This window comes from Cupressus sempervirens, chromosome 5, assembly GCF_028749045.1.
Source record: "Cupressus sempervirens isolate cs-2001-9-10 chromosome 5, ASM2874904v1, whole genome shotgun sequence".
NCBI classification, from domain to species: domain Eukaryota; kingdom Viridiplantae; phylum Streptophyta; class Pinopsida; order Cupressales; family Cupressaceae; genus Cupressus; species Cupressus sempervirens.
Window position 1 is genome coordinate 801,202,007 of NC_143122.1, and position 24,686 is coordinate 801,226,692.

Sequence of the window (24,686 nt, forward strand, 5' to 3'; positions counted from 1 at the left end):
GGCTTACCAAATTTAAAGGCATCTATACCAAAGCAAACCAAATTACCAAATTGAGTAAAGACCTTCAAAATTAGATCCATGGGAACTAGAGGGGATCATGGGAAACCCCCATGACCCACCAAAAGAGGCATTCACACCAAAAAGAAATGGAAGAGAAAGAAACATAGCGGCCAAAAGGAAAAGGGACAAGGAGGGCCAAAAGCTAGGGAATAGGTTGGAGGGAGGATTGAAGTGCTAGGTTGCAAAGTATAGTGGGGAAAAAAATTATATTATAAGTTTGTTAATTAGTGATAATTTGTTATTGTCATATAAAGAAACAGTTTAAAATGTAATTCCTGAGGGAACAACATGGATTGAACAGACAGCAGTACATATAGAAAAGTATAAAGAAAAATGACCGGAACTACAATCAGACGAGGTTACAGGTAACAACACTCATTGCAGGATACTCGGAATACAAGCACTAATAGAAGTAGATATATATGCACCCGCTACTTTCAATTTCTGAATGACTGCCGCCCGTACAAGTGTGAGGGCAGTGAGACATAGTGCTATGAGAAAAAATGTTGCCACAAGCATAACAATCCATCTACAAGCCCCTCCCAAAGAGACTGCTGAAGTGAAACTCGCCATTAAGAGTATTACGTTAGCACCTGTAAGGACATTGATAGTCAAAAGCTGTCCTCTTGTTCTAGAGATGAGGAATACATAATGAGGTACAAAACTCACATCGTAACACAGAGAACCATAACACTCGTAAAAACAAATATGAGAAAGGCAGTAGTCTGACGTGAATGCTTCAAAGTGCTCTCCATGGCTCCTACTAAAGCGCCCGACAGTCCCCGAGTGATAAGAACTATGCTTTTTCAACTTTTCAAGTCTGCAATGAGCTCTTCCTCCACAGGCGAAGGGCGTTGGACATTAACATCAACTATTGTCAATGTAGGGGCAGTGGCAGAAATTTTTGCACTCATAGCTGATGCCATTGAAGGCATATTGAGATATTGCTTAAGGTTGCGTTATTTATGCACGTAGAGTGGTTGGACTGTGCTCATGCAATCAACATTATTCCACCAGTTTCTTAAAAGAATGCAACCGAGCACTTATTTTTAGGAGTGCTGCTATTTGTTCAGCTGGCACGTGTGTGCTTCGACTGGAGATCGTTTCGAATCCCTTTAGATTTATGCCGCTTGTTAGCATTAGCATTGGCTACTATCGAGGAAGCTTTTAGGCTTTCTTAATAATCTCTCATCTCCAAACACAAAAAGCTTTGTGTTCTCACTTAACATTCACGGCCATTTTCCACAATGATTCCCTTTAATTATGACTTCTCCTCATAAGTTTTCCCTGCCACTGCCACTGCCACTCTACGTTAGCGGTGAACGCCCATGCCCATATAATATATACTAGCACTTGCATTCGAAGGAGCAAGGGGTGTGGCGATAGTGACAGAAGGTGAAAGTCTATATAAGATAGTTTCTCATGTATATTTTTTCAAACATTTAATACCACATGAAAGGAATGTAAACAACAAAAAGTAAATTAAACACTGTGATTTTGACATAGTCAATAATTAAACCCAATATAGTTACATTCATATTTTTAAATTCATTAAAGAAATGTAAAAGAGGAAAACAAAAATCCAAGATAGAAATCACAATGTTTGAAAATTATCCATCAATTCCATGTGTTACTGCATAATTAATGTTTAGTCTTAAGAGTCTTGTTTAGAGTGGTTTCTTATATGGATGAGGGAACATGTCTATTGTCACAATTATAATTAATTTTCAGTCTAAAGAGTCTTGTTTAGAGTGGCTTCTTATTTGGATGGGGAACATGTCTATTGTTATAATGAGTAAACTTTCAGTTGTCAATTATTTTAACTACCATAATTGCATTGTCATGTGCACTCATTACAAAGTGCTTTAACAGAAGCCATCATACTTGGTAAATCTTTTAATCTTGTTTAATTTCTAATATTTACCATAAAACTTGACATTTTCTAGATTTTGCATTAATAGTCTCATCATGTTGTGGATAAAATTATAGCACATTGTCATGTACATTTATGCAATTATTTTTTTATTGCTTGGTCAAACTTTGCATTTTCACCAAAAAAAATTTAATAATTTAAAAATCAAAATAAATCAAAATAAATTTATTTTCTTTTATTTTGTATTAATTAAAAATTTTGATGAATGGTGATCCTTCCATACACATTGCCTAAAGTTTGCACCTTTCGGCTTGACATTCCTTTTAGTTTCGTCAACTAGGTTCTTTAGGAAGTTTTTGCTTGGTTTTGTGAAAGGTTCGAAGGATGTTCTAATTTTTTCTCTAAAGATCACCAAGTTTCATCACGTTAAAATTAACATATATGTAATTCAAGTTGTGTAGACATAACATGCTATCAATAGTTTCCACAAAATACATATTTAATAATCACTTTAATTATGAGTTCTCCTCATATGTTTTCCCTGCCACTGCCACTACTACTCTAGATTAGAGGTGAATGCCCATACACATATAATTTATAATATCCTGTAGAAAGGCTTAAATTGTTCTTCATATTGACTTTGTCTATAAATTATGGCCACCCTTAAACATCACACACTAAGGGAAGAATTAAGCTTGGCAAAAAAGTCAACATTGACTATTTAATACTTTTAGTCTAGGAATTAAGCTTAGTGTGTGATATTTAAGCCATTCCATAAATTAGAGAGGGGTTGATTCTTCTTGTTTTTAGCCAAATGAAGTCTCATTTTTTTAAACATTTAATTTATGCTTCCATTTATTTGGCATCTTTCTCAAATCAAATAGTAGGGACTAAATACTAAATTCTATATTAGTGAATTAATTAATCCTCTAGAATGGCACTTTTTTAATAGATCAAGATGATATACTACAAAGAATTTAGATTAGAGATAAGTATAGTCTGTTCATACGCTTGAAATTAAAATTCAATAATATCAAGAAATAATCAAAAACCAAGTTAGGTCTATTATATTAACATTTTGCCACTCTACGTTAGCGGTGAATGCCCATACCCATATAATTTATAATATCCTATAGAAAGGATTAAATTGTTCTTTATATTGACTTTGTCTACAAATTAGAGACGAGCTTAACTAATGTTTATACTAGCAAACTCTTTGTTAAACATCATAATGGGAACAATGGAAGAGCTATGTTAGGGGTTGGTTTAGCAAAGTTTGTAATCTAATTTTTATATTTTTACTAATTTTATAAGATTTGTTTCTATGTAGAATTAAAATGATTAGAATATGGTAATATATATTATCTAAACCAAATTTAATCCCTTTATTCTAAAATTGATATAAGGGCATGTTGAATTGATAACTATCCCTTAGCTAAGTTTATCCTTTTCTTGATAATAGTATGGTAACTACAAAGATACAACAATATTATTGTAAATTAATTAAGCTGAACAATTAAGAACGTGAAAAGTTTGAATTTGTGATTTCCCTTAAGGGATAAGGGAACTAGGTCCCTACATCTAGTGATATGACATATGGTGTGTTTTATTTTATTCTTAGGTATGCATGGTGTACCAACAACCCTTTGACGGAATACATATAATTTACTAAATAGTTTCATAAATATCTCCTTAACATCAATTCATTCTTAGTTGTATGGTATAACATGTGTGTGATGTTTGAATGATTACATTCTTTATTAAAAAATGTTTATTTTAGATTTTTATTGTAGTTTTTGGTAGATTTAGAAATCTATGTGTTGGTATGGTACATCTTGAATCCCAATTTTTTTTTTTCTTCACTAAGTAGGTGATAGTTGATGCTGAAACTATCTATAGAATCTACCCTAGGAAACATTCTATGTAGTGCCTCTCATGCCTGCAGTTTGTTCCTTGTTTACTTTGATCTGAGAGATGCTTGTACTCATGTTATTTTTACACTTGAGATGACCTGATGGTCAAATGTTATAATGTGATTTTAGTATCATAAATGTTAGACTACTATTTTGTTCAGTTGATCATATTTGCATGATGATGCCATTTTGAGATGACAATATGTTTTTTGATGATATTTGGTTATCTAGTATCTGAGTATTTATGTGTTAGATTTAATGCTATGGTTGTTTACTTCATTCTTGCTTTGTTATGCTTTATGCAAACATGACTAATGTAAATGGATTATTTCAGTATAATTGAATAAATGGTTAAATTAGATATTTAATGCATTTATTACTTTGGCTATGTTAGTGTATGCAATTGTACTTGATAATGTATTTTAGAGTGCAAGATTGATATCCCTGCCAGTGGCACATATAGTTAGTGATTTAGCTATTCATTTTACCAATGTCATCCCTGCATGGTCGACATATCTTAATTAAATGTTTAATTAAACCTTTCGGTCATTTAATAAATCTTGACTCATTCACATATTGTTATTAGACCTGTGAACATGTCTGTGCATTTAGAGGTTCACATTGTCGCGAATGTTGTTAAGGATTTTTTTATAATTTGGGTTTTTGGACTTTATTTTAGTTAATTTTAATTTTTTGTAGGTTTTCCATAGATGAATTCTAATTACTTGGAATAGCCTATATTCATTTAAGTTGATTCAAGATCTAACTAAGTTTTCTGGTTATTTACCCTAATCGATTATTTACTCAAAAAGTGAATAAGTATCCAAAGAGGAAATTAATTCCTCACCTCTCACTTTTGGAGATTAAGAATTTGAGAAATTTTTCAAAAATCCTCTTCTGGAGGATTGTGTTTCTGTTTGTTTGGAGAGCTACGGGTGTGGGATCTTCATGAGATCAATCTCATTAGATCTAGCTTGGGGAGACCTCATTTTTCCATGACTTTCAATATCTTTTGCAAGTTATTTATTTTATTGTGCCAATTCTTGTTTTTGACCTTTTGGTTGTCAAGTAGGGCTCTTCCATTTTTGCGTTTCATCTTTGTTTCTACTTTCATCTTCAGTAATTGTTTCCTAGGAGGCCACTAACTAGTGTTCCCCTCCATTTTCAATTACTAGTTCTACCCGGTTGGTCAAGTATGAACATTTTCCCTATCTTTAGAATGAGGGTTTGGGGTTTTGCACCATTATGCTGCTCATTTTTGTATGCAGTGTCTGAACCTTATTTATATTAATTTTTCGTGGCTTTTGTGCCAAACGACAAAATGGGTTTTATTTTCAAAGTTTTTGAGTTTTGGGGTTTTTACTTCACTTTTTGTGCCATCTAGTTTTCTTAGGTTTTCTTGGCATAATGTTGGTTGTGGACTTGGATCATTTGTAGAATGTTAGTCAGATCATTTTTGCTCTTTTATGTTACATAGTGATGTGTGTCACATTTGTCCTCCTAAGTTTTTTTTCAGTTGAGTGTTATTTTCTTTGTGTTCTCATCAAGTCCTTGTGTTATGATCTTTGTGATGGTGGTGTGCCATACACGAGCATGTCTGCATGCATTCATTGTGTGTCTTGCAAGGCCTAATCCTTTGTGGTATTTTGAAAGTTATGATAATTTGGGGTTGGGTTAGGAGTATACATACCTATAAGAACTCATCGTTGGATGAGCATGGGTAGGGTAGAGTAGCATCCATCGATGGGGCTTCTATCTCCACAGCTTGGTGACTATTTTCTGAGGGTTGGTGTGCTGAATTTTTAATCAAGTGATTACTAAATAAAATACTAGGTGGAAATAAAACTTAAGATAATAAAATGATTTAGTGTGAGAGCCTTCCATTGGGAAGTTAAGTCTGCACGATCCAAGCTTTGGCTATCCAATGCCAAAAAACTTTCCATGCAATGATCTGTTGGAATATTCAAATATGAAAGAATACTTATGAGGGGGGGAGGGGGGGGGGGGGGGGGGGGGGGGGGGTTGGTGAATCAGAAGTATTGTGCTTTGAACATTAAAACTTTTTATCTGAAAGTAAATTGCATGCATATGAACAAATCAAACAATTATAAGAAACACATATGCATCACCACATAACACATGAGATTTGGTAACCCATAAACCCTCCAGAAATAAGAAGGTAAAATTGGGGTGGGGATGATACCCAGAAAATCACTGTAGTAATAATGTTCAACCACTTCTGATGGTCTGCCCTGTTAAAGGCCTGCCTTGTTAAAGGCCTGCCTTGTTAAAGGCTTTACACTGTATCAATAGTGACCTGGTTAAAGGATTTCAAACACTTAACATGAAGTGTCACCCTGTTAAAGGATTTAATCACCTAATGAAAGGATCTTCAAAACAGCTACTAAGCCAACCTATTACCATAGGGTTTTCTTTCTAATACAATTGCTGGAGAGTATTAGGTATAATAAACCTAATAGCTTACAATCCTTTGATTGGTGAATACAGACACTTGATCTACTTTCTATGAACTTGATCCTCTGAGATCTGATACTCTTTTCTCTAAAATAGTTTTCCTTGCATACCCTCATCCATCCACACTTGTTGTTCAATGTGATTTTTTCTTCCTTATAAAGATATTCGAAGACTTAGGGTTAGGTATCTATTTCCTGATCATTCCTTGCATTTCACTTATTGGTTGCATGCCTTCTGCATTTTTCTTATTAGCTGCATGTAGATTACATAGGAAATACAAAAAAATTGATCTTATCTTTTAATCCTCTGAAATTTGTTAATATGTCAGCCATGAAAATGATTTACGTATGAATTTGTAATGTTACAAACTTATATGTGCATTCTATGTTGCTTGGCACTTGCTATTTCTTGATGCTCAGTACTTATAACAAACTGGCTTACTCAGCATCGTCTATGACTCGACACTTAAATATCACTTGACACTTGTTTCATGCTCAGCACCTGAACTCACTCGACATCTATTCTTCACTTGGCACCTAATCTTCACTCGGCATCTGAAAGTTGCTCGGTACCTAAAGATCACTCAACACTTGAAGATTTTCCTGACTCGGCTCATGTTGTGGCTCGGCATACATGGTGTACTCGGCTCCAATGTAGAATGTGATTAAGTGTGTTGGCACTCAAGTGTCAAAAACCATTATGAGGTTAACAATCTCCCCCTTTGACATGAGTGACAAAAACACTTAACTGACATTATGAATACATTCACTAATCTTCTTGGTGTTATACAGAGTTTGAAAAAACCTTACTCAAAATTTGGAAATATAGAATATATACCTCAAAAATTTTGTAACTCCCCCTGAGTTGATTCTGCCATTATCTATATATCATGCTCCTTCTTTTATCTTATCTTTTCTCCCCCATTAATTCATCTCATAATATCTGTATCTCCCCCTATTATATCTTCTCTTTTCTCCCCCTTTTTGACACTTATGTCAAAGGATTTTAAGGGTTAAGACCATATTTCACCAAAAATGTGTTGTTTACCTCCATAATCATCCTAAGAGCTACATCCCAATTGTTTAAAGCAATTTCTAGTGACTTATCCTCGATGGCAGTCTCTGCAACAAGATGAATAAGTCCATCTGATGTAGAAAGATTAGGGTATTTCTTGAGAACAGTTTCAGCATAGACTTGCTCTTTATGGAGTATTTCTAAATGTGGGGTAATGGAGGACTGGAGCTGTATCAATTTTACCTTGATATTGGCTTCTTCTGCTGTTAACACAGTTATTTCCTTTTGAGTGTGAAGCATCTGGGTAAAATGCTTCTCACTTTGAGCTGGATCTTTAGGTAGCTACATGCTAGAAACATTTAAATTTCTTTCCAAGCTCATTATCTTTTGGCTTGTCTCCTGTGTGAAGTATGAAAAGTAACACAACTTTTTGTACAATGAGAATATATTCTCAACTACCTTTTTCACGTTGTCAGTTAGCTTTTTCAATTCAACCTGTGAAAGTGCTATTTCACTAGATACTTTCTCATTCACTTTCCCTTGAAATTTTCTTTCAGACCATTCCATAAGTTTTGCATTTGTTTCTAGGTCTTCATTTGTCACCTAGTCAACAATATCTGATAATTTCTCCATGATATGGTTTGACTCATCTGGTGACTGCAAACTGAAGGCATCCATAAAGATATCCTTAATCTCATGTAGTGTTTGCTTTTGTTTATACTCCTTTCTGAGTATCTCCTGTCATTTTCTCCTATTCAGTGCTTCCTGCACCTCATTGATTTGATCAATGGTTATTGATTTTTAGTCATAGCTTGGTATGACTATCTCCTCATCTAATTCAGGGTCTCTATAGTGAAGTACCCTTATAATTCTGGTAGAGCTAGATCCTGGAGCTGCTATTTTCAATGGTTGATGTGAAGGAGTCCCCAAGGTAGGAAAATTTATCAAGGTTTGTATTGCCTCTTGCTCTTTAGGGATTTCTTCTATTTTCTCCTCCTACTATCTACCATGATCAATTATTGTAATTTGCGGAAGTGCACCTTGTGTTTGTGCTGTAGGATCAGATGTAATAGTCTGTCCTGTTTGTTCTGGTTCTTTGTCTGTTGCTGCACTTGTCTTCTGAACTGTGGTGTCAACTATGCCTATTGAAACAATTGTTGGCATTTGAAGTTGATCACTAGTGGCTATAGAGATGATGGAAGGTGGTTCTTGTGGATTCACCTTATCTCTAACTGTGCTTTCTACTAGTTTTTGTAGTTAATCCATACTGACCAATACTGGATCTGCATATAATATTGCTTGTTGTGTAGATTGGTCAAGGATTCTTTTGAGATCCTCTGCAGTTAATGGATTGATGTTCTTAGGAGAAGTGTCAGGAACATCCATTATGGTTATAGTTTTTGCAGGTATGATGGGTACATGAGGAGGGCTAAAGGGTGGCAATTGTGTGTCTTGCATACTCTGGTCTGGTTGTTGCTCTTGCTCAGCTGTTTTCATTTCATCATGTTTGGGTGTCTCTTCCTCCTCTGTATCTTTCTCCTCTTCATCTTTCTTTTCTTCTACCTTCTTCTCTTCTTCCTTCTTCCTCTTCATCTTTCTTCTCTTCTTCCTTCTTCTCTTCTTCTTCTCTCTTTTCTAATACTATCTTCTCATCTCTCCTTTTTCCTCTTTCTTCTGGTGGAGCAATAGCTTGTTCCTTGTATTCTTCTTCAAAGAAATCTTCAATCTTTTTATACAAGTTTTTCCATGATTTTATTGTTCTCTAAACAATATCTTCCATCTTATTTTGGAGAATGAAGAATGCCCTGTACTTAGGTGTAAATCTAGAATTATGCCTTTTAACTACTTTCTTTATTTGTTCCTTGGTCAAATCAGATAGTATGCTTGCTAGGGTTGATTCCCTCATCTCCTTCTTCGTTTTTAGGCAAAAATGTCATCTGTCATCTACAATTTTAGACAGTTCTTTTGGCAATTGACCATCTAGTTCAATAGGAGTGTATTTGAACTGTGCCATCATTCCATAAACTAATTCCTCTATCCTATTCTATTCTTCTTTGGTAAACTTATTGAAATCAACTTTATGAATGTTACTTAAATCTCCACTACCAATCTTTTTACATAATGTATCTACTGAAAAATGGCTTACCTTTTCAGATTGATTTTCTTCATCAGTATCAGATTGAGCCACGTATTTCGTTCTTTTCCTTGGCTCTTCCTATGTTCTCTTGATTGGTTTCTTCTTTGTAACTTCCTCTTTACCCTTTTGATTGGAGGCCCTTGTTGCAGCTCTTTTTTTTGGCTTTTGAGGTGATGGCGTGGTAGCTTTCTTTGGTTTGGGCTTAGCTGGAGGCTGTACTGTTGCCTTTCTCTTCTTTGGCTCAGCTTTAGTTGGTGCTTCCTTGGCTTCTTCTTCCTTGTCACCTTCCTCCTTGTCTTCACATAGGCCTTGAGTTAATTTCATTGGGCCTTGTTCTTGTTCATCTTCATCATCATCATCATCTTCTTCTGCTTCAGCATCAATTTCTTCACCAAATTTCTTCTTGATTTTCTTCATCAATTTGTCTTTCTTTTTCAATGTGGAAGCAGTCTTTAATTCCATATCCATTTTTGATCTTACCACATCATAAGTGCCAAAATGTGAAACACTTTTATCTGTCTCTTCTACCAATAATGCAGTTATTACTACAAAAGCTTCATCAATATTGATTTCATATCCAAATGGTCTTAGCCATCTTACCCTTGGTATTACTGCTTGGATATAGGTAAAATCAATGTCAACTAAGAAACATATATCATTAGTATGTTTTTCCACTAAGGAAACTGGTATTCTTGATCTTTGCTTCATGGATTTCTTGAAATCCTCAAAGTAGCTTGTCATCAAGGTATCAAAATTTTCTCCCATCTGCTCTATATATTCATTGATTTGAGCAATGATCATTCTATCATTACTCCATGTCACTTTTCCAAAAGAGGGAAACTCATTCTGAACATAAAAGAATATACAAACTAGAATTGCTCCAAATTTGCATTGAGTACCCTTTGTCCTTCTTATAGCAGCTATGTATTCATTAATCTGTTGTAATTGCAATTTTGCAAGATCATAAGTATGATCCTTTTTCACTAATTTGTAGCCTACATCTACTGCAATACATGGTACACTATTGAGTCTACTGGATTGGTAGAACTTATGGGTGATGACTCTAACAACAAATTCAACAAGAGGATCCTAAATGGTATGAATTGTCATTCCTCTTTTGTTCCACTAAGCACCAGTGTTCTTTTCAATGACCTCCTTCGATTCACTTGTCAAGGTCTTATGCCGATCTAGGGTAGGAAATCTAGTTACCCTATGTATGATTCCTTTGGTTAGCATGATGGGAATATCTTCTAACCACAGATTACCACCATAAATTTTTCTTAGCACAAGTCTAATCCATTCTATCTTGAATATGGTAGGAAAGCTCAAAACTTGTGTCAAACCCTTTCTTTCAAAAATTTTGTATTCATCTTTTAATACACCATCGACACATAGCTTTTCATAGGCTTTCCTTATCTCCATATCTCCTAGGGCTCCTATCTTATAGTTGTAACATTTTCTCACATCTTGGACATATACAACTTTTGGGGGAATCAGGGAAAGAGCTCCTGCTAGGTCATTTTTGTATGCAACTTCAGGAATGGGTCAAAAATCAAGTTGCCTAACCTCATTGGAAACTAACTGAACTTCAATCTTTTCTTTATCTTGGGTTTTCATAGAACTTGATGCCATTTATGCAAACTAGGATTTCCTTAACAGAAATATAAAATTGTGTAGCTTGGCACAAATGAAAATACCTCAAGATCGATGAAAAACATGTTGAATGAGGTTGCAATCTACTTGGAATGCTAGATTCTTGCTTATGAAGTCACTTTGCTCTTTTTCTCTTCTTTTCTTCTTGATCGCGATGAGGAAAATTGATTGAAATCACGATAATATACCCTATTTCCATCGCATTAAATTCTCAACTTCCAACTCGGCTTCTAAAAAATTTTAACATTACTTGGCTTGCACTACATTTCCACTTTACTCGGCTTCCATTGGAGTTAACCAACTCGGCATCGATTATTAGCTCGGTAACTGTTAGGAACTCGACATGTGTTGGAGTTTTACTCAGCATCCAAAGATAACTAGGCAACAATATTTATTTGTCTTGACATCTTGTCTTATGCAGATTTACACTTTGCATTGCTTCTTTTTCTTGGGGCTGATGTGTGATATAACTTTGTAAATCAGTCCCATACACTTCTCATACTTAGTTTGATGAAGTGTTATCACTTAACCCATTTGGTGAAGTGATCCCTCCACTTGATGTGTTGCACTCATCTTTCTTTTTCCAAGTCTTATTCATTTGCCCCCTTATCTTTTCGACATCAATTGTTTCTTTTCCCTTATTTTCTTCAGTCTTGGGTGCCTTTGACCTTATAGGACAGTTTCTACTAGTATGACCAGTTTTTAGACAATTTAAACATGTGGTTTGGTTCAACCATCTCTTATAGTTCCCTTTGAAATGTGTTCTTATGAAGTTTAGGGGTATATGTCCATATTCCTAACAATAATGACAGCTATACCTGGTATTGTAATCCCAATGATAATGACTTTCATTCCCTTTTGTTTTTGTTGGTTGATTTGCTGTCCACATAGGCTTTGATCTACATTCAAATTCCCTATGTCCATACTTTTTGCAATTATAACAATGTCCATCAAATCTCTGTGTCCTTGTGACATTGGATCTGCAACCTTGTGTCATATGTCCTTGCATGTTGCACTTGTGACAGAAACTCTTACTCTTGGGTGTGTTTGATTGATTGAATCTTCTACTCTTGCAAACATTAGCAGTATGCCCCTTCTTATTACAGTAATGACAAGTGGGTTTTGAATCCTTACCTTTGTCACTTCTTTGTTCAGCACTCTTTGATGATTCTCCAACTTCAGCGCTGTTGTATCCAAGTCCTGATGTATCATGGGTGGATCTTGGGGATTTCATCAATTGTTCAAAATACTTGATGGCTTCACTTGACTTGTTGAGATTCTCTACTACCTCTTTTACTCTATTTAATTCATTCTACATTTGTTCATTTTGCATCTTCAAAGTAGAGATCTCAATATCTTTCACATTGAGTTCATGATGAAGGTTCATCATTTGGGCAAGTGTATCTATCTGCATGTTTGAGATCCTTGTCAATTCAGTACATTTTTCTTCAAGTCTGTTTGCAAGATTTCTTTTGTCATTTTCCATCATGACTTTATCCTCAATTGCTCTTTTCTTTTGTTTAGTGATTTCACATAACATTATGGCCTGTGATTCATGTTCCATCTTGAGAGATCTTATTTCATGTTCTTGAACTTTGTTTTTCTCCATCAGTTCTGCAATTGTTGCATCAAATTCTTTTGTGTCTCCATTGGGAAAAACTTGTGTGGTATCAACCTCCTTGTAGTGTATATCATTTTCAGCTATGGCTATCTCCTTTCTTCTTTTTAAAGATTTTCTTAATTCCACTCTTGCTTCCTCTACCTTTTGTAGAGCAAGATGTACATCTATCACTTGGTTTTCAATGATCTTGCCAAGTTTGAAAAATTCCATCTTTAGATCTTTTCCTCCAAGTTATTAGGCTTCTTTCTTGTTAGAACCTTGAAGCTCTGATACCAATTGTTGGAATGTTCAAATATGAAAGAATACTTATGAGAGGGAGGGGGGGGTGAATCAGAAGTATTGTGATTTGATCTTTAAAAGTTTTTATCTGAACGTAAATTGCATGCATATGAACAAATCAAACAATTATAAGAAACACATATGCATCACCACATAACACATGAGATTTGGTAACCTAGAAACCCTCCAAAAATAAGAAGGTAAAATTGGGGTGGGGATGATACCCACAAAATCACTGCAGTAATAATGTTCAACCACTTCTGATGGTCTGCCCTATTAAAGGCCTGCCCTGTTAAAGGCTTTACACTGTATGAATAGTGACCTGGTTAAAGGATTTCAAACACTTAACATGAAGTGTCACCCTATTAAAGGATTTAATAACCTAATGAAAGGATCTTCAAAATAGCTGCTAAGCTAACCTATTACCATAGGGTTTTCTTTCTAATACAATTGTTGGAGAGTATTAGGTATAATAAACCTAATAGCTTACAATCCTTCGATTGCTGTATACAGGCACTTGATCTACTTTCTGTGAACTTGATCCTCTGATATCTGATACTCTTTGCTCTGAAATAGCTTTCCTTGCATACCCTTGTCCATCCACACTTGTTTTTCAATTTGATTTCATCTTCCTTATAAAGACATTCGAAGACTTAGGGTTAGGTATTTGTTTCCCACTCATTCCTTGCATTTCACTTATTGGTTGCATGCCCTTTGCATTTTTCTTATTGGCTGCATGTAGATTACATAGGAAATACAAAAAATTTGATCTTATCTTTTAATCCTCCAAAATTCCTTAATATGTCGGCCATGAAAATGATTTACATATGAATTTGTAATGTTACAAACTTATATGTGCATTCTGTGTTGCTCGACACTTGTTGTTTCCTGATGCTCAGTATTTATAACAAACTGGCTTACTCGGCATCATCTGTGACTTAGCACTTAAATATCACTTGGCACTTGTTTCATGCTCGACACCTGAAGATTTTCCTGACTCATCTCATGTTGTGGCTTGGCATACATGGTGTACTCGGCTCCAATGTAGAATGTGATTAAGTGTGTTGGCACTCAAGTGTCAAAAACCATTATGAGGTTAACATGATCCCCTACATTGTTACCCATTTAGTGTCTGACTAGGACCTGTTGTACATGCATTCTCTCATGATCTTGGTTTCAGTCATCATTAGTATCAGACATGTATGATAACCATGGTCATTTTTTTTATGTGTGTTTATGGTTGGATCATTATCTCTATTAGCATGATGGGAGTGGACCTATGGGTTCCATGTGGTTGGGAGGTGTAGCTACCTATACCACTACTAGGGACTAGTGTATAGAGACAGTCTATTATTCCAAAGCAACCATTGCTTGATGTTCACTTGGTATTTTGGTTTATCTAGAGTATGTTTCCTTGTGATTTATGCTTTCATTGGAATACTTTGATAACATTCTTAGATGATGTTAGTTATTTGACACACCTATATTATAATGTTTAGCAAATGATTAGATGATGCAATTTGATTAGTTGGAATATTTTTTACGTTACTTGTTAGCATTTAGATTTCCTTTTTCTTATGATATTTTGCTTCAGTAGTGAGGTCCTTATAAGAGAACTCCAACTATCTAGTTGGCAGTTTTGGATGTTATGTGTGGGGGATGACTAGGGCCTTCAAGGTCTCATAACACTATTATGGTTGGGAGGAACCACACAATAGTTTGGTTGATTTTTTCTACTGCAATATTGGTTTAAGTTCATTTCATTATTGTTTTATATTAGATGGTTAGTCATTTATCTTCCTTCTTGTTCTTTTGTGTTCGAGTGTCCAAGCCTCGACTTATGGACCTTGTACTCCCCAGTGTGGAGGTTTTGATTCTCTTTTTTGTCCTTTTGGTTGTCCTTAGAACATTTCTTTCTTTTCCTAGGTGATAATGGTACAGCATTGGGTGATACTTATAAATTATCGCACACCGAAAGAAGAACTATTGTGTGATACTAGAAAGTATTGCACCCCTAAAGTAAAATTATCACATGATACTTGAAAGTATTGTATACCCTTTGATAAACTATCGCAGGATACTAGAAGAGTATCACATGGCCTTAGGAGAAGTGGCACCTAGACCCTTAAATTATCATACACCCATTAAAGAAATGTTGTACGATACTAGAAAGTGTTGCACAATGCTAAATGAAAGTGTCATTTGAGTCTTTGGGAAAAATTATTCATGTGGACAATGAACACTATTTGGTTTGTCAAAAAGATTTTGGGAGGTGTTTTGACTACCCTCTATAGTGTTCTTGAATCCCTTGGTATTGGATTTTTAATTAAGAATGTTTCAGATTTGAAATCGTTTGTGTTCTTCTATGGTTTGACATTTTTTGTCAGTAGTAGCATTTGGAGATCCATTGGTGTTTGGATGTTTGTTAAGTCTTCCATTGTGATCTTTGTGATCCTTGTATGTTGATTGTCATGTGCATCCATACTTTAAAATATATATATATATATATATTCAATTTTATTTATCCTTGTTTCTGAGATCTCTTGGTGGGGCATTACATTATGTGTTTTCTTATGTTTTTATAACATATTTTATACCCTTATTATAGTGAGCCTAGTATATCATGGTTCAATATTCAAGAGTCAAACTATGAATTCTATGAGCATGCACATAGGGAAGGCCATCAATGATGAGCACTCAAGGCTAAAGTTAGTCCCCCAAGGTTTGTATTTAAGTTTTTACTATAATTATTCTACTTATTAATCAATGATTCACATAGATAAGTCATTAAGGAAGTAATTTTTATGATAATGTATCTAATGTGTTGCACCTAGCTAGTTAGAATATGTTGTGAGGCCTCACCCCAACCCATCATAGCATAATTGTCTCATTTACCTTGATACTTTATGTTTTGATTCTTTGATACACTTTAGACTAAATTGGATAGTGATTTAAACCTTTTGGTACTATGTGATGGTTTACGTTATGATGATTTTATCTATAATGATTAGGAACTACTTATTATTATTGATGATTATTTATATTTGCATTCAATTGTTCACTTGATTGATGGAAGACCAAGAAATAATTGAAGACCAAGTTAGGTCTATTATATTAACATAATACCACTCTACATTTTCCCTACCACTCTAGTTAGTGGTGAATGCCCATACCCATATAATTTATAATATCCTATAGAAAGGATTAAATTATTATTTATATTGACTTTGTCTATAAATTAGAGGGTTTATTAACTAATGTTTATACTAAAAAACTCTTTCTTAAACACTGTCAGAATGGGAACAGTGGAATAGCTATGTTAGGGGTTGGTTTATCAGATTTTGTCATCTAATTTTAATATTTTTACTAATTTTATAAGATTTGTTTCTATGTAGAATTCAAATTATTGGACTATGGTAATATATATTATCCAAACAAAATTTAATCCCTTTGTTCTAAAACTCAAATTGATAACTATCCCTTGGCTAGGTTTATCATTTTCTTAATAATTGTATGGTAACTATAGAGATATGGTAGTATTATTAAAAATTAATTAAGTTGCACAATTAAGAATGTGATAATTTTTATTTTTTTATTTCTCTAAAGGGATAATGGAACTAGAACCCTACATCTAGTGATATGACATATGGCATATGGTGTATGTTATTATATTTTTGGGTATGGATGGCGTACCTATATAACCTTTTGATGGAATACATATAATTTCCTAAATAGTTTCATAAATATCTCCTTAACATCAATCCATTTTTAGTTTTATGACATAACATGTGAGTAATAATTGAATGATTACATTCTTTATTAAGAAATGTATTATTTTACATTATTATTGTAAATTTTTGTAGATTTAGAAATTTATGTGTTGGTATGATACAACTTGAACCCCATTTTTTTTTTATTCACTAAGTAGATTATGTTTTTACAATATATTTTATGCCCTTATTATGGTGAACCTAGTATATCATGGGTCAATATTCAAGAGTCAAACTATGGATTCTGTGAGCATGAATGTAGGGAAGGTCATCAATGATGAGCACTTGAGGATAAAGTCTAGTCCCCTAAGGTTTGTATTTAATTTTTTACTATAACTATTCTACTAATTAATTGATGATTCAAAAAGATAAGTCATTAAGGAAGTAATTTTTACGATAATGTATCTAGTGTGTTGCACCTAGCTAGTTAGAATATGTTGTGAGGCCTCACCCTGACCCATCATAGCATAATTGTCTTGTTTACTTTGATAATTTTTGTTTTGAGTCTTTGATTCACTTTAGACTGAGTTGGACAGTGATTTAAACCTTTTGGTACTATGTGTTGGTTTACTTTATGATGATTAGGAACTACTTATTATGATTGATGATTATTTATATTTGCATTCAATTGTTCACTTGATTGATGGAAATTGAATCATGATTAAATGATAATGTTAGATGATTTTTTTTTGAAAGTTCAGAAAACTATGTTAATGATTATGTGATAATGATTTTGATTATGAATGTAATTAATTTGCACACTATTGTAGAAAATAAAAGGTAATTTGAAATAGGATAGATAAATATTAATTATTGAAATTTGATTATATAATGTAGATTTTTGGTGTGTGTGTGTGTGTGTGTGTGTGTGTGTGTGTGTGTGTGTGTGTGTGTGTGTGTGTGTGTGTGTGTGTGTGTGTGTGTGTGTGTGTGCGTGTGTGTGTGTGTGCATGCGTGTGCATGTGTGTGTGCGTGTGTGCATGCATGTGAGTATGTGCATGCATGCATCTTTGTGTTATTTTCCTTGAACTACTGATATGCAATTTTGAGTGTAGAGAAACATAACCATGGTAAAAGGTTAGAGAATTAGGGTTAAACTTATGTGCAAATTCTGAATGCCAAGGTTTAATACATTTAAGAGATTTAAACCTTGTTGTTATGTATTTTATTTTGTAAACATAACAAGAATGTGTGTTGATAGATCAGATTCATTTGTGAACTTGATATGTCTAGGGTGTCACTTGACACGTGTAATGTGTATGTGTATATTGGCATTTTAGAGTAGGATATGGGAAATAGACACCTACCTCAGAGTAAACTACTTAGAATTTCTAAGTTAAATTCATTTGCATATTAGTATCATCACAAGTTTCATGTAGATGAATATTGAGTTCTGATTTTAGGGTAACTTTAGAGATCTGAAAAGTGGTCCTAGAGTACTATTTTAGTGAAAATAACTTACCTATATGAGATTACTATGAGTTAGGACTTTAATTTTGACCTCTTTATTGTTTAAATCACCTTTATGACCCTTTAAATATTCCATTGTCCTAGTGTAGCAAAAATTAAAATGGTTATAACCAATTTTCCTTCTTATCCACACACTTAGTTGGACTTGCATTTAGTAAGGGAGACTTAGGTGGATGAAAGATTCTTCTCTCATTTATGATGAGTAGGAATTTGAAGTCTTTTTCAAGGAGATTGTAAACTTGGTGGTTGGTTACCCACTCTTTAGTTCTAAAGAATTCTATATTTGGGAGATCACACAAGCTAAGGAAAGGGGCTCTTCTTAAATTTCATTTGTCATTTTCTTTGGAGGAATGTTGGTGCTCTTCCTATGAAAGAGACTCATGCATGATGTTGATTTCTCTTTGTAATTGTATAGTGATATTGTAGTAGATGGATATTTTTTAATGTTAAATTTTGGTGTGTTTTGTTTGAATTTTTGGCATGTCATTTTGGTATTAGAGTGACGTTCACAACAGCATCAACCTATAATGTCCTAAGTTACATAATATATCAACCCAGTTATATCAAGGAGTCGGTAGATCAGGAGGAGGAGTTAGTTCATCAAAGATAGCTATGTCCTAGACTAATGTTAAATATAATGGAGAGAGTTCGAAAAGATATACGAGATGAGATTAGGAAGAGGGTATGTCTCATAGGCATCCATATTTAAGGGAGATAAAAATGGTGTAGGAGCAGAGGCATACTTACAAAATTTCATATGATGCTTTGGATTGCACCGATATGGGAAAAATTGAAAGGTGCAAGTTGTTGTTCATCTTCTATGAGACTCTTCCTCTATCTGGTGGTAGTAGGATGAGGCTTTACATGATGAAAATGTTAATACACTCACATGAGATGCACTCCTAGGAAAATTTAAGGATACTTGTAAGATCATTTAGAACAGAGACACATTGTTTACTTCATCTTTCTAAAGTAAGCTTAAAGAACCTTTGGGTACTAGTCTCAATTTTAGTACAACATATTAGCCTCAAACAAAGAAAAAGATAGAGAGGGTTAATTAGGTGTTGGAGGCTACGTTGTTTATGTATGTGATCAACCATCATGTTAATTTGGAAGAGTATCTTCATCTTGTTGAGTTTTCCTATGACAATGGGCATCGTTCATCTATAGGAATGTGACCTTATCAAGCCCTATATGGTATAAATTTTAGGACACCATTTAGTATAGATAGAATTGAGGACATGGTATCTATTGGATTTCAATTTTTCAAAGATATGGAGCAATAGGTAGCCTTGATGAGACAACATCTTAGAGAGGCTCCGAATAGGAATAAGAGGTATGGAGATGCAAACAGGATTGAGAAAGAGTATATGGTTGAAAAGAAAAATTCTTTAGATTTTTTCTGTACAAGGGTATTGATCCATTTCAGAAAAGGGTCTAAGTTGGTACCTTAAATTGTTGGATCTTTTGACATTTTTGAGAGGGTAGGTCTAGATTCCTATCACCTAGGATTATCACCACGTGTTTCATCTTTTTGTATTAAGGAAGTATATTTATTATGAATCTCATAAAATAGATTGGGATGCCTTCCAGATGGAGTGGTTGGATTGTTCTCCCATAAGGAACTAAGTAGCAACAAGACCCCATATCTATTAACCAGGTCTCAGCCTTGAGTCTTATCCCATGGCCATCAAACAATGGTTGTTTGGACCTCTTAAGTTCCCACATCATTTTGACTTGAGTGAAATCATCATTGTCATTATGACTATGACCTCTCCATTAGTTTCTTCTACTACCAGGTGGTGTTCAAGAATGTTCCCATTCACACTCCTCTCTATGCTTTGACTGATGGGAATCTCCATGATGAGATCACTCTTCCTGATTATGATCCTATCGAAAATCCTCTACATGAGGGCCCAACTAAGAAAGAATATCTTGAAGAACTAGCATCAATACCCTAATGCCATTCTAATTATCATTACCATGTTCTCCCTCACCATCTTTTTGTTCTTCCTCATGGTGTTCTTCTTAATCAACTCATCAATTACCACCTTGACCACTAGAACCATGTGTAGGAGGCATTACTAACGAGTCATAAGATAAGTGTTAGAAATACACGTCACAATCATAAGAGACACATGCATGAACCAACAAGATGAAACCATATCAAACATATAATAGAAATACAAAAAAGAAACACAAACATAATGGAAGCATAACATAGAGATCCCAATGTTGCAACATGGGCTCTTATACTAGATGTAATGTATCACCTAGAGTTCCTTGGAACAAGGATTCAATACAAGCCAAGATATATATTTTTAAAACAAGTATGGATGCACAATACATGAAACATATGAGGATCACAAAGATCACAACAGAAGACTAACTGGAATCCCAACAACCAATGAATCTCCAAACACCACTACCAAACTAACACACAAAAATAGATAAAAAAAAGAAGAAGAAGACAACAGAACCAAGAATCTAAGATCTATCAAAGCCAATAAAATTAAGAAAACCCAAAGGGTACTTAAAACACCAAAAATCAATCCCTGAAAACTAGTGGAGATGCACCCTGCTTTTCATGCAAGGACCAACATTAGACAAAAATTTTACATGAGGAAGTGCAGTAAGCCATGTGAGGAAATGCACCAAATGGTGTGAGGAAGTAATTAGCCCAGCAACCAAAATACCCAAAATTGGTGTGGTGTTTTGCATGAGAAAGTACCAAGAGCTACACGAGAAAACCCAACACACCATGTGAACTTTTTCATTCTTGCATGAGAAAGCACAATTTCACGCAAGGATCCAAAACAATAATATAGTAAACATTAAAGTACAAAGCTAAGAAATTAATTTCCTCCACACCAGGGAGTATTAGATACTCAAATTGAGGAATAGACACTTGAATAGTATAACTGCAAGACAAAACTACAATCACCATCTGAAACATAATAGTAAAGCACATACTAATGCAACATCACAGTGTATGAGAATAACAAAACTCATGCATTGTTCCTCCCAACCATAATAGCATCATGAGACCTTGAAGATCCTATCCATTCCCCATGCATAACATCCCAAACTACCGACTAGATCATCATAACTATCTTATGAGGACGTCACTACTAAAACATACTACAACATAACAATAAGGAAATCAAAAATTCTAAAAAGTAAAACATTAGATGTTCCAAACCTATCAATCACATCATTTATATCATATGCTAAACATCATAATAAGGGAATATGTCAATTAAAAAGCATAATCTAAACATGATTTACAAGAATTTTAATAGAGGCATAAATCATAAGAAAGTATACTCCTAAACTTGAAGTACCAAGTTTAAACATCTAGCAACATTCACATTAGGACAAAAGATCATCTCTGTACACTGGTCCCCAGTAGTGGTGAAGATAGCTACACCTCCCAACTACATGGAACCTAGAGGTCCACTACTACCATTCTAATAGAGATAATGATCCAACCAAAAACACACTAAAGAAAACATCTATGGATACCACTCATACCAGATAGTAATGATGACTGAAACAAAGACCATGCAACAATGCAAGTACAACAGATCCTAGTCATGAATTCTATGGATAACTATGTAGGGACTCTTGGTGGAGAGTTGGTAAAATGATAGGAAACCATTCCCCTTGGTATTTTCTCGGGAGGCTGACATGTTGCATCGGTGACTTAACTGTAAGGACTATATATCAATAACCATTCCCCTCGGCACCACCCTTGAGAGGTCAAATTTAGCAGTTTTATCTTATTTAATTTACTAACAATTTATTAAGTTATCACTTATTAGAAAATACCTAATGCCGAACTAGGCTAGGACACCATGGTTTTGTTAGGAGCCCCTCCACTGACCTTAACCTACATACCCATACTCATCACACGATGATTGCCCATAGGCATACATATTCCTAACCCAACCCCAAATGAACATAAATCCACCAAACTACAAAAAAGAGATTGATCCTTGCAAGTCACCTAAAAAATGCATGTGCACATGCTCATATGTGGTGCACCACCATCAAGAAGATCAAATAAAATGGCTGGATGAGAACACAAGCAAAAATAACACTCAACTGAATAACAACTCAAGAGGACGGATGTGGCATACATCCCAATGAAACATAAAAAGTGCAACAATGGTTTGATTGACATGCTACAAATGATTCAAGTCTATGATCAATAAAATGCCAAGAAAACTTGAGAAAACTGGATGATAGGTAAATTGAGGTAAAAAACCCAAAAGTCAAAAACATCAAAAATAAAACCCATTTGGTCTTTAGGCACAAAAGCCTCAAAAATCCAATAAAATTTAGGTTCAAACACCCTATGAAAAAATTACAAGCATAACAGTGTGAAACCCCAAACCCTCATCCCAAAAATTGTGAAAATGTTCATACCCGACCAATTGGGCAGAACCAACAAAATGAAACAAAGGGGAACACTAGTTCTTAGCCTCCAAGAAAACAACTACAAAAAATAGATACATAATCTGATTTGAAACAAGAAAATGAGAGATCCCTACCTAATAGACAAAAGGGCTAAAATGGAAAACAACTAGGTAAAATAAATAATTTTGCAAATACAACCAAATATGATGGCAAAGCAAGGTCTCCTCGAGTTGGATCCAACAAGTTTAGCCTCACAAAGATCCCATGCCCATACTCTCACAACAAACAGAAAATCAATCCTCTAGAAAGGGATTTTGGAAAAAGCTCTCAAATTTCTAAATTACAAAAGAAATTAAATTCTTTTTTCAATACTTATTCAATTTTTGAGTGAATAATTGATTAGGGAAAATAGGCAGTTAGACTAGCTAGACTTCGAATCAACCCAAACAAAAATAGGTTGTTCCTAGAAAATAGGAATTTATTTATGGTAAAGGTGCCAAAAATTAAATTCAATAAAATTTAAAGCCAGAAAACCCAAAATTATTGAAATTTCCTTAACAACTTTCATGACAATGTGAACCTCTAAACACACAGATACGCTCATAGGTCTAGTCACATAATACAAATGATTTTGGAATTAATAATCACCAAAATGTTTAATTTAAATATGCATAGAATGAAATCCATCACATAAGAGAATCATAAATATGTCCAAAATACTAGATAACCAGATGTCATCATAGTCCTACTATCATCTCAAAATGCTATCAACATGTAAATATGAAAAACTAAACAACATAGTAGTAAAGCATCTATGATACTGAAATCAAAGTATAACATCTGACCCTCAGGTCATCACAAATGTAGAAAAAGAAGAGTATCAAGTATCTCTCAAATAAAAAATAAACATGGTATAGATTGCAAACATGAGAGGCACTACATCCTCCCTGACTAGTATAGGCTTACTCCTAGAATCTAACAAATAGATAGGGGTACAATCCTCTCAATCGTGTAGCATCTTCCCAAGTCATAGAAGTCTCATCACTTGGATCCCATTGGACCCTTACCTGCTTGATGTCCCAACCTCTCAAAGTCAACCTCTGATGCTAAAGGATATGTATGGGATCCAAAGTAAGCTTCATGTCCACTACCTGTAAAGCACCCCAATCAAGAACATGGGTCACATCAAGAATTTACTGTCTCAAAATAAAAACATGAAAAACATCATGATATCCTGATAGGCTAGGTGGAAATGCTAGTTGATAAGAAACAAAACCAATCCTCTCGAGGATCTCAAAAGGTCCCACAAAATATGGCGCCAACTTGGAGCCTTTCCCATAATGGATGGGGCTCTTCCTCAGATGCACACACAAAAACACCCTATCACCAACAAAAAAGTGACGATCCAACCTATGGGTAGCAAAATACTTCTTTTTCCTTTTTGAAGCCATAAAAAATGCTTTCTAATATGAAAAGCCTACTACTCCATATCATGAAGCATATCTAGAACTAAAAGTACTCAGTCCTCCAATCAACCTTAACTCAAAGGGGTACGAAATGGTCTACCATACAAGGCCTGATAAGGTGACATGCCAAGAGAACTATGATAATCCTCCAACATCACCTACCTTTCCATTACAGACATGCATAACATATCTTCTAGAACCTGATTCACTCTCTTAGTCTAACCATTGGTCTATGAGTGATAAGCCAAACTAAAATTGAGTTGTGAAAGCATGTTGGAGAGACGTCCATAGTGAAAAAGTTAACATTGGATCTCTATCCAAAATAATTCAACGAGGGATCCCATGCAAATGAACAATATCTTCCAAGAACATATGTACTATAGGAGAAGTTGTGTAGGATGTTTCATGGGTTACAAATTTGCTATCTTGAACAACTTTTCCACTATCACTATAATACAATCATGCCTCCATGATGACATAGGCAACCTTGTGATAAAATCAATAGATATTGTATCCCATTTCCACTCTAGAAT